The following is an 11386-nucleotide window of genomic DNA, read 5'->3' as shown; positions in this document are numbered from 1 at the left end:
CTGGCCCAGTTTTTTTTTCATGTATTGATGTATCATGTAGATATATTATACAACCAACTGCAACATCGCCAGTTAGATATTTCTAAGGTTCAAATCTGCACATAAAAATAAATTATGGTTTATTTAACGACACTCGCAACTGCAGAGGTTATATCAGCGTTGCCGGTGTGACGGAATTTTGTCCCGCAGGATTCTTTTAAATACCAGTAAGTCTACTGACATGAGCCTGTCTCATTTAAACACACTTAAATGCCATCGACCTGGCCCGGGATCGAACGCGCAATCGTCTATGCTACCGAGGCCGACTCTGCATATCAAGCTTTGTTAATGCCATACAGACAATACGGAACAATGCGCAGTTGAGCAGCGAGATCTGTGAAAATGAAAACCCTAAAAAGCGTCGTACGGTCGAAGGGATTCAGACAAGGGTTGCGGCAGCCAAGGAAGTGTGTGACCTCATTATCGCACAAGCTAACACCCGATTCCAGTTCATCGATTATCTGATATTATCTTCTCTTCTGTGTCAAGAAAAATTTGAATGCTACAAAAGTTCATTTCCTGAAAATGATCTAAATGTATGTGTGAAGCTTTTCCCAGTGCTCGATAAAGACAAACTAAAAACGAAAATCACTGTGTTGTATCGGAAACAAGAATTCAGAAATATCAGTGACGCAGTCAAGCTCTTGCAGTTTCTTCTACCTGAGAACTTGCAGGTCTCGTTTTCAGAAGTTGTGGAATTACTACGCATAGCTATCACCATACCAATGGCAACTTCCGAACCAGAACGTTGGTTTTCGTGTTTGAAGAGAGTAAAATCCTATCTTAGAAATACGACGAGAGAAGAGAGACTGACCGCATTAGCTATGTTTTCCATTGTAAAGACTGTGTTAAGCGACATATCGGATTTTAATAAGAGGATGATTCAAAAGTTTGCAACCTACAAGACAAGGCGCATGGAACTAATCTTTAATAAAGTAAGTTGCATGGTTTATTTTTGCATGCAGCCCCCTTGAATTCAATACCCACGAGCCGCCACTGGTAATGAGGTAGTTTGAAAGGTAACAACTATCTTCGAAATGAATTGAACACACTGAATGATTCATTGTAGGGTAGAAATTCTCTCTGCGGATTACACTTATTCACTTTCGGTTAAGAAGGGAATATTTACTCAGAGGAAACCTGAAGCATAAACAATCGTATAAGTACAATAGTTTGCCTTCTGTAACATAATATGGAGCAAAAATCGTCGTAGAAATTAAAGATGAACTAATCAGTGAAATGTAACATTCCTTTCTTCTTTATCTTTACATCTGTGTGCATTGCTGCGATTAAAAACAGCACACGAACGAACCATATTTATTTAGCTCAACCAAACAAATGGCCATCCGTCGCACAGTGGTCCGAATCGCTTAAAACCCGGACAAAAGTAATAACTTCTTGTCTAGTGGTCACATTAACTTGAAATTTCGTACACTTATTACTAATAACGTGTATCTAACGTGTGCAAATTTTAATGATATTTGGAAATGAATAACTACCCCTCTTGAGGGGTGAGATAATTATGCGTTCAGTAATAAGGCCAAATTAGATATTTTTATCACACTCCTGTTATTTTATTGCAAAATTCGATAAATCCAATAATTATAGTCATTTTATGTACACGATTTCATCAGAAATCCCTAAAAGGGTTGAAAAGTTACATAAGTTATGTAATCCATAAGTTTAAAATTGTATGTAACCTGCATATGTAATAATCGAAATTGAATTAAGGATTATATTTTTCTGGGTGAGTACATTTTTTCATTTAATAACATAAATAATCCGTTATAATTTTTGTATCTTTGTATAGGCCTAGGTATCCAAAATGTTACGTACCATTTACTACTAGTGGTAATATAACTTATATGAACTTGCACACTTGTAAATTCCATTACATTTTTGTGTTAAATTATATTAGAATATCTACATTTTTATACATTTTGTTATGAAGTTTATCGCTAAGCAGAAATAAAGTATGTATTTTGCTACTTACGAAGGTGTTACGCATTTGCATCTGTGAAGTGTGCCTTGGATGCACTGAGTGGTTTCATTGTTGTAAATGCAGACAAGTTGAAATACAAAACTGTTTGAAGGTCGCAATTCAATCACCAAGAATGATTCGGATTTCAATAGGAAAAGACAAAATATTCTTACGTGATAAAGTAAAGAATTTCAAGAGAAACTTAGATCTCCAGCCTGTCACTCGTCCACGCAAGCTAATGTTTCAAATTCGTAGTCTTCCCCCTTCTCTTCTTGGAATATTACCAAAGGACCACGAAGATATATTTAATTTTTATTTTCCTTTGGTAGTTTATTCATACTGGAAATTAATGGGTCAGAAGTCAACATTAACCTGCTAAAGAGGTCTAAATTGTCGTCTCGTTTTGAAATTCTTCGAATAACATTTTCTCGAAATTTTGTCACATGTTAGTTTCTAGACTCAATGGGATCTTCTAATAACTCTGCAACCGGTAAAATAACTTTGTTGCCTGCACAATTACAGATCCATGAACAAGAATTTTATGTACTTGGGTGGCATACAGTATTATTTTGAAAAATTTCTGTACTTACTATCATTGGTAACACTTTACAGAAGAATAAGAAGAAGAAAAAGTAGAAGAAATGTCCGTAGATGGTAACTAAATTTCTTGTAATCAGTCTGAATTTTTACGAAGATACGTGGTTTCGCTGCGGTGACTAACTTTATTCTAACGCTGATAGTATTTACAAAAAAAAAAAAAAAAAAAAAAAAACATTCGTATTACGCTTTCTAGTGGCTTTGTGCTATGACTGTCCAAATTTAATTCACATTTTTTGTTCTTTATATATTGCACAACATATTCTTCATGTTGCACAAGAGTCTTATTACTATTTTCTTTAATTTTCTCGTAAATTTCTTCGCAACTAACACGTAAATTCATTTTTACACACTACATTATGCACACATTATACAATGACCTGAAATCAACAAAAGTCCCCTGGAGTGGAAAAAGAAATGTTGTTTACTTCCAAGAAATCACTCCTCAGTCTTTAAGTAATCAAACATAAGTCTGTCGGTAAGTGCGTATGGCGCGACAGATGTTGATGGACCAGGCACATAGTTATGATTTAGGGGTCATAATTCGCAATGTTGCGGGGTATTGCAGATGAAACCTTCAGTGACAAACTTATAAATGTCTACCAATATGTGTAAGTTTCACGGTGTACACTTCTGCGCATTTTTTTTTAAATTCTAAAACAATTTTATTTTTTTCCCCAAAACACGAGCAATAAAAACTTGATTTATTATCAGTACTTAGAAACAAAAAATACTGAAAACTGTAATTGTTCCTAATACATAAGACCATAATATATTCACAAAAAATATACTTAGCATTTTACTTTGTATGATTAAGCCAGACACAATGTTGAGAAATCACTTATAAAAATGCAGAATTAATAAAGAAAGATTTGTGTCACTTTTGCCCGTAAGTATTGACCAGAAATATTGAGATATTCTTCGAAAAACACTTGGTCTTATCAGAATGACTAATGAAGATTATTACTGAGGTAATTTTGTGTTTCTAATATGAAGTTCGAAAAATGACTTTTGTCCCGCTCTTTAGCGATTCGGACCACAGTGCCTGTTCAATACGGTAGAGCGGTATAGCGGTTATTTAGAAAGTCCATGGTCGACCGTAGCCAAACATGTTCCGTTCTGTGGAACAGGCGTTGTCATAATAATGTAGTTCCAAAGTGAAACGAGTATTTTGTAATGGCAAGTATCTCTTATTACAGTGAGGGTCACGTAAGAATGGTTCCTAAACAGCAAATATTGCAGTCTTGTCAGTGTCGTCAACTGTTACCAGATAGCCTATCACCATATGAAGTAAAAGCACGATCCTACGTACTGAATGACTTAATTTACTTACCGTACTTTACCTTTATGTTGAAAGGTTACTCTAAATAGTTCAATAATTTGTTACATATTTTCGTAGGCAAACTATACGAGAAAGAGATAAACATGTTCGGTATTTTGTCTGGAAATATGAAATTCATTGGTTTGAATAAACAATTGATTCACAAGATCTAACCTAAAATGTATTTTGTTTGACTACGTGAAATTATTAGTACTTACTTCGAAAACCGAATACCACCATGAAATGTATGCTTAAGAATTTTGCTATTCTAGTTATAATTGCTGTCTCCGTGAGCATAATTCATTCTTCATTATGTTCTTTCGGTTAAATCTGGAAGAATAGAACGCTAGTGGGGGAAGTTATCTCCACTCTCGGAACACGCTTTACGCTTTCTTGGTGGAATCGCTGCCATGCTTTTTCCTCTCTTTGATCTTATTGTAATAAAAATCTAAACACGAAAGAAATTCATTAAAATGTGAAATGGTATTTCTATCGATTACCCACTTGCATTATCATACCCAAGTATGTTATATTTATTTACACTTAAATACCTATCCCTATCACCACAGCATGGCGAGTCCTCAGGTTGCTGATCGAGGAGACGGTCTCCAGATATGGAGGGTAGCTGTGAATTATTGAATAAGCAGTCGCGGACAGCCGATAAAGGGTGATCCTCCAGCTTGGGAGTTGGGCGAAGGGCTAACAACCAATCACCGTAAAAAAACAGCTAGTTACGAAACCTCAAAATAAGCCTCGGAATGTAACTGATTCTCTGGCACGACCACAGCAAAGGAATAAGATTATGAGATTTGGTACTTGGAATGTTACAAGTCTATACAGAACAGGAGGGGTAATATTAGTAGCAAAAGAACTAGCCAGATATAGAATAGAATTTGTGAGAGTACAGGAGGTTAGGTTAGATGGGAATGGCATAACACGATTACTTGTTGTATTATGGGGAAGGAAACGATAATCACCAATTAGGAACAGGATTATTTATTCATAAAAGAATAAAATCAGGAGTAAAAAAGGTCGAATTTATCAGTGATAGGTTATCGTATTTAGTACTTAAGGGTAGATGGTGCAATATCGTAGTTATAGGCCTAAATGCTCACGCCCCTACAGAAGAGAAAGACGACCATATAAAGGTATAAAACAGTTATATTACCTGTTGTTCTTTATGGTTGTGAAACTTGGCCTCTCACTTTGAGAGAGGAACATAGGTTAACGGTGTTTGAAAATAAGGTGTTTAGGAAAATATTTGGGGCTAAGAGGGATGAAGTTACAGTAGAATGGAGAAAGTTACACAATACAGTACTGCACGCATTGTATTCTTCACCTGACATAGTTAGGAACACTAAATCCAGACGTTTGAGATGGGCAGAGCATGTAGCACGTATGGGCGAATCCAGAAATGCATATAGAGTGTTAGTTGGGAGGCCGGAGGGAAAAACCTTTGGGGAGGCCGAGACGTAGATGGGAAGATAATTTTAGAATGGATTTGAGGGAGATGGGATATGATGATAGAGACTGGATTAATCTTTCTCAGGATAGGGACCAATGGCGGGCTTATGTGAGGGCGGCAATGAACCTCCGGGTTCCTTAAAAGCCAGTAAGTAAGTAAATATATGACTATAGTCATGAATTGTAACTACAACGCAACAAATAAAATAACTATTAGGCCTATGTATCAATATTAATACTGATATTAATGAATCAATTGTATATTCAACTTTCACTAGCTTCCAGTAACCGGCTCAGAAATCTAGAACAATTTTAATTTCGTGGAACTTCAGTACCAACCAACGAGTTAGAAAGAGAAGACTATAGAGTGGCCATGTTGTCCTGTACAGCGCTCTTTGCGGTGCCACCGCAAAACACGGCAGATCTGAGCTAAGCGCCCACCTTTGTAAAAATTCGTCGCTTACAATGTTGTATAACGGAGGTAAGAAGTAAAAAAAAAAACGAAGAAAAAACATGCCTGTTGTGTGTGCTGCATATAACTGCAATGTCAAAAGGAAAAAGACAACTGATATATCATATTTCATGTAAATTTTATTAAGTTAAGTCCATAGTTTTGTTAATTAGCAGCATTTTTTTTTCATGCATAAATGTGTAACAACGCCCGGCATAAACAAAATAAATGGTTCACTGGTAATGTACTTAAACTAAATACGGATAAAACCAATACAATTCCGTTTCAGACCCAGTGAAAAACAAATAGCAATACAATATTAAAACTGTATTTCGACACCGGCATCCTTTATTTCTGCTCCTTCTGTCCTTACTGCTTATACAAGAAGACGATGAGCTGTAGCTTATAAGAAGTAGGCCTATTTCGAAGACAAACGATTAATCAAATAAATGGTTCACTAGTAATAAAGTTAAACTAAATACGGACAAAACCGCTACAATTCCGTTTCAAACCTAGTAATAACAATCAAATATTAAAATTGTATTTCGACACTCGCATCCAAATAACGCAAAACTCTGGGGTAGGTCGTATTGTTGTTAGTATTTTGACTGGAAGGATATGAAAGAACATAATTGAGCACCCACGTGCAATAATGGGGTAAGTATGAATATATTTCGTAACTACTTACCCCATTATTGTACGTGGGTGCTCAATTATACACTAATAAAATTATCTGTGGTGCCACAGCCCTTGAAAGGCTCAGACAGACCAGCCGGCTGTTGGCCTCACGTTCACATTTCGATAATAATTATACTTTACTGTAACAAAAAAACTGAAAGCGTGTTTTGTCATGTTTCACCCACGTTACAAGTTTCGAGGTAAAGGTTGTTTACTACAGACAGGGCCTACTTTCATTCTATATCTTATGGTATAGTAAATAGTTTTGCAACGTGTAGAGACTGGGAAAACAATTTAATAAAATCATCCGAATCATACTCGTTCATTTTATAGGCAATCTTGCAGGTCGCATTTAAAAGAACCTAGGAATATTAACATTTTCTTCAGTATATTTGCTAGGACTTCTTGTCATACTACATGACAATTTTGCTTAGGTTATTCTTTTAAGCATTCCTTCTAGGAATAGCTCAAGTGTTTTAAATTTAGCGTACATAAGTTTAGATTAGGGTAAGTTCCTAGCACGTATTTGACGAAATACTAGGTTTTTCCACTTCAGTTTAACTGATTTATGCAAACGAAATTAAGACAGCTGACGATTCTAATGTCAGTTATCACCACGCCCACTTTGTTTTGGGCGCATAAGTTCATTACCGACGGTCGTTCAATTTTCTTCAAACATGGCGGCGCAATGACCACTCTATATCTTTCTCTTTCTAACTCGTTGGTACCAACAACATATGTCTCTGCTGCCAACATAACAGTTACAAAATCACTACCATTTTTAGTAGGTCTATTTGTCAGTAACGAAATGCGAAACGAAGTCGGCAAAAGAAAATTCAACCTGCAAACTAGAAAATCACCACTAGCATAATATGTAGTAATGGGGGAAAAATGGTTAGGTCTCACCCTTAGGATATGAAGTAAGCTGACCCGGACTATGGCTCAGAACAACACTGTTATTTTGGAACGTAGTATTCCAAGGTGCTGTTACTTTTGGAACAGTTCCAAAATAACAGTTACATTATTTTTCCCCACCTCTAGTACGGATACGGATTTAGACGGCGCTGCGTTGATTTTGTTTAAAACGCCGCTAAAGTTCAAGTTTCCGGATTGATAACAGTTCGAAAAGCAACTGTTTTAGAGAGCATGTACTAAAAAGATTATTTAAACATAATGAATATATTTTCGAGCCTATATGTTCTTTTTCCGGTACGATACCAGCGAGTTTTTATTTTAGACGGTATACGGCGTACTGGCCCAACTATAGCACTGGTTGCATACAACGTATAGTTTCGAATGTGAACAGTGAACAAGTACAGAATGTTATTGACCATTCAGTCATCGATCCACACATTATATCCACACACTGACCTACCTGTCATCTACCCATCCATTTCTTCATGCATTCATATATCCATTCACACATCCATCCCTCCATCGATTTATTAATACATCCACCATAAAAAAAACTGTCCAGTCGTTCATCCGTCTGCCTAGCCTTTGATCTGTCAATTTATCCATCCACCATTGATCTGGCCTTTTATCTATCCATCATATTTCCATCCATCCATCGATCTGGTCATCTTCCACTCATTCAGATATTCATTCGTACTTCCATCGATTTGTCCATACATCCATCTATTAAACTGTTCATCTGTTCAGCCATCGTTGTCCATCCCCCATCGGTCAGCGCGTCTGGCTGCGAAACCAGGTGGCCCGGGTTCGATTCCTGGTCGGGGCAAGTTACCTGGTTGAGGTTTTTCCGGGGTTTTCCCTCAACCCAATACGAGCAAATGCTGGGTAACTTTAGGTGCTGGACCCCGGACTCATTTCACCGGCATTATCACCTTCATATCATTCAGACGCTAAATAACCTAGATGTTGATATAGCGTCGTAAAATAACCCAATAAAATAAAAAAAATCCATCCCCCATTGTTATCTCCATTCTTCTACCTCCATCCATCCATCCATCCATCCATCCATCCATCCATTTGGTCATCTATCTATCCATTGATCTATCCATCCGTTCTCCCATCCATCTGTCCATACGTCCATCTGTGCTCTGTCCATCTCTTCATTCATTGGTGTCCGTCCGTCCGGCCAGCCAACCATTCATCCATAATATTAAGAAAGTAAAAATTATTATATTTTATTGAAATCAGTGAGCACACGACTTTTTTTGTCATATTAGGCCTACTGATGTTATTTTTATTATCTGAAAGTTTAATTACCTTCAGCTTATATTTTGTGTGGACTTATATCATGCTTATTGATAAATAATTAAAGCAGTGTCGATCATTTCTGTTGCTGTAGGTCATTTTGCTAAACGTAGTCTGCAGTGAGGCCTGAAGTGCTGGACGCCTCTGACGGAAATATATTGTGTATTGCTTTGTATAGAATAATTAATTTTCATAATAATTTCTTTAATTTTAGAAATCTTATATACACATCTTTTTCTTGCATATTTGTTATTTGCAGGCCTATAGCTATTACATAAAATTGATGTAGATTCGAACGAAGCATCTGTTTATATGATTTTTGTTATTTATACTTCTGAATATACACTGTGCTTGTGAGGTATTCCACGTCAAATCGAACACTTTTTAGGGAAAATTGAATACACCATTTTTATTCTCGTTATAATTTTTTGATGCATTTTATAGGTCAAAATATGAGGTAAGCAATTTTTCTTTTGTTAACTGAGTCATTTTTAAAGTCGCTACGATTTTTTAAGTATTGACAGAATTAGGCTATTCGGCGCGCATGTTTTCAGTGATTTTCAAATAACTCGATAAGTTTTTATCACAGGAAACTGAATCTTGTCTCAAGTAAAAGCCAATTAAATTATCTTTAATTTAGTTCAGTTTGCTTTTCTCTAAAACCTAAACTTGCCAATTAATTACAAAAAAAATGAAAAAAAATGTTTAATCTCAATTTATGACTCACTATACGGTATACCAAGCTTTTGTTTCCTTATTATTGCCATAGAATCTTCTTTAAATTTCCTTTAAATTACGTAATCAAGAGGTCTCAGGGTGGAGAAGCTGCAGAATTTTAACTAAATATTTATTTTATCTCAGGGATAGGGCTGTAGATTACTTCCATCCTTTCTAGTACGCACTTATCTGATATTTTTGCCTAGTGAGTGTTAGTAAATACCTTTGAAGGACAGAGAGAGGGTGGTATTTGATAAACTGTTTCTACCAATAATTTAGTGCGAGATTTGTACGTGAATGGAGCTAGTTTGTATAATTATGGTGATTCGAGTCGAACTAGCTTATAAGAAAGTTATAATAAAATAAAGCAATGGCGACAGTGTCGCTGTTAGTATTTTTTAACAATTTAATTCACACTTAATTGAAAAATGTATCGTAATATCGTAATTAATACGGAATTAAAACGGTCGGAAACGGACAAATAATTATTCCTTATGAGACGGAACGTAAAGGGTACTGAAATTCATGAACCGGAACGCAGTTCTGGTCGATCCGGTCCATTTCGAGCACTGATTATGTTGTGAATGGTGACGCAGCTGCATGGCATCTTATCAAGCTTCATGTATTGTGACAACGTCTTCGCCCTGCCTACAAATTACATTGTTTCTTTACAGACTTAGTAATTATTTTTTCGTCTGTTTCATATATCGTATTTCCTTTTAGTGTTTAGGAAAACAGCACGTTTTCTATTGAGTCTCCGAAACTGGTGATGTTTTCAGACTTGCAATTAATTAACTTAGCGTTCTACGCTCCATAAAAGGATTTTTGTCCTGTAGCCAATAGGATGGGATTCATACACGTGCAAATGTTTACATGCGGGATGAAATGAAAGTTAATTAACATTACACACTTGTTAATGCATGACTGTTATTTTGAAGTTCAAAAAGGTGGTATGATTTAGTGCGAGATTTGTGCGTGATTAGAGATAATTTGTATGAGATAATTCTGTTCTAACTTTAAAATTGAACATTGAGTGCCAAGCAGCCTCGGTTCGATGTCTGTTTTAACCTCTTTGTTTTATTACAACATGTAAAGAAACTTGCGAAAAATTTAAGACGAGTGCTTCCAGTTATGCTTTAAAAGTTGAGCAGACTAGATAGGCCCATTCAGCTGACCTCACATCTGAAAATATGTACTTAATTATTGTCGCGTACAAATTTAAAAACTATCTAATGCAAATTCAATATCTACCAGACACCAATCGTACAACAGTCTCAAAACAAATTATAATATAAGCGAAAGTGTACTCTAATTCAGATACTCAAAAATAATTTAAGATTGCTCGTGTGTAAAAGTATTTGTATCTATGAACTATGACGTAATCCTAGTGTATTATAAGTAATTATTAGTGACTTTTGTTACATGGTAACTTGTCATATTAAGTCCATATTAAGGATGCACACCTTCCACAGTTCCAGCCACATTTCAATGAGCTAGGAAGGTGGTACCGAAACTGTTAAGCTTTGTGAGCTTGGACTATATCTCTGCCGAATGAAAAGTAGTAGCTGCTCTCAATGTCAATGAACCAGAACGACAAACATGTACAGCCGGATGGTAGGCCTAACCAAACTTGTGCTCCAATCGTCCTCGGCCTTAGAACAAGAATAGTACATTATGCAACGAGCCTATAATGATAGTAATTCAGAAGCGAGTATGGATGTTTATGAAACGAGCGCAAGCGAGTTTCATAATTTTCATACGAGCTTCTTAATTACCATTATAGGCGAGTTTCATACGACTTTTTATGCTCGACCATATTTATAACTTGAAATTATTCAGATGTATACATTTTATTTGTATCTGACAAGATCGGAAGTGACCTTGTTCTAGGTCGTGAATTGTGAGATGTGCGCAGACG

This window comes from Periplaneta americana, chromosome 5, assembly GCF_040183065.1.
Source record: "Periplaneta americana isolate PAMFEO1 chromosome 5, P.americana_PAMFEO1_priV1, whole genome shotgun sequence".
NCBI classification, from domain to species: domain Eukaryota; kingdom Metazoa; phylum Arthropoda; class Insecta; order Blattodea; family Blattidae; genus Periplaneta; species Periplaneta americana.
Note: the sequence above shows the minus strand (reverse complement) of the source record.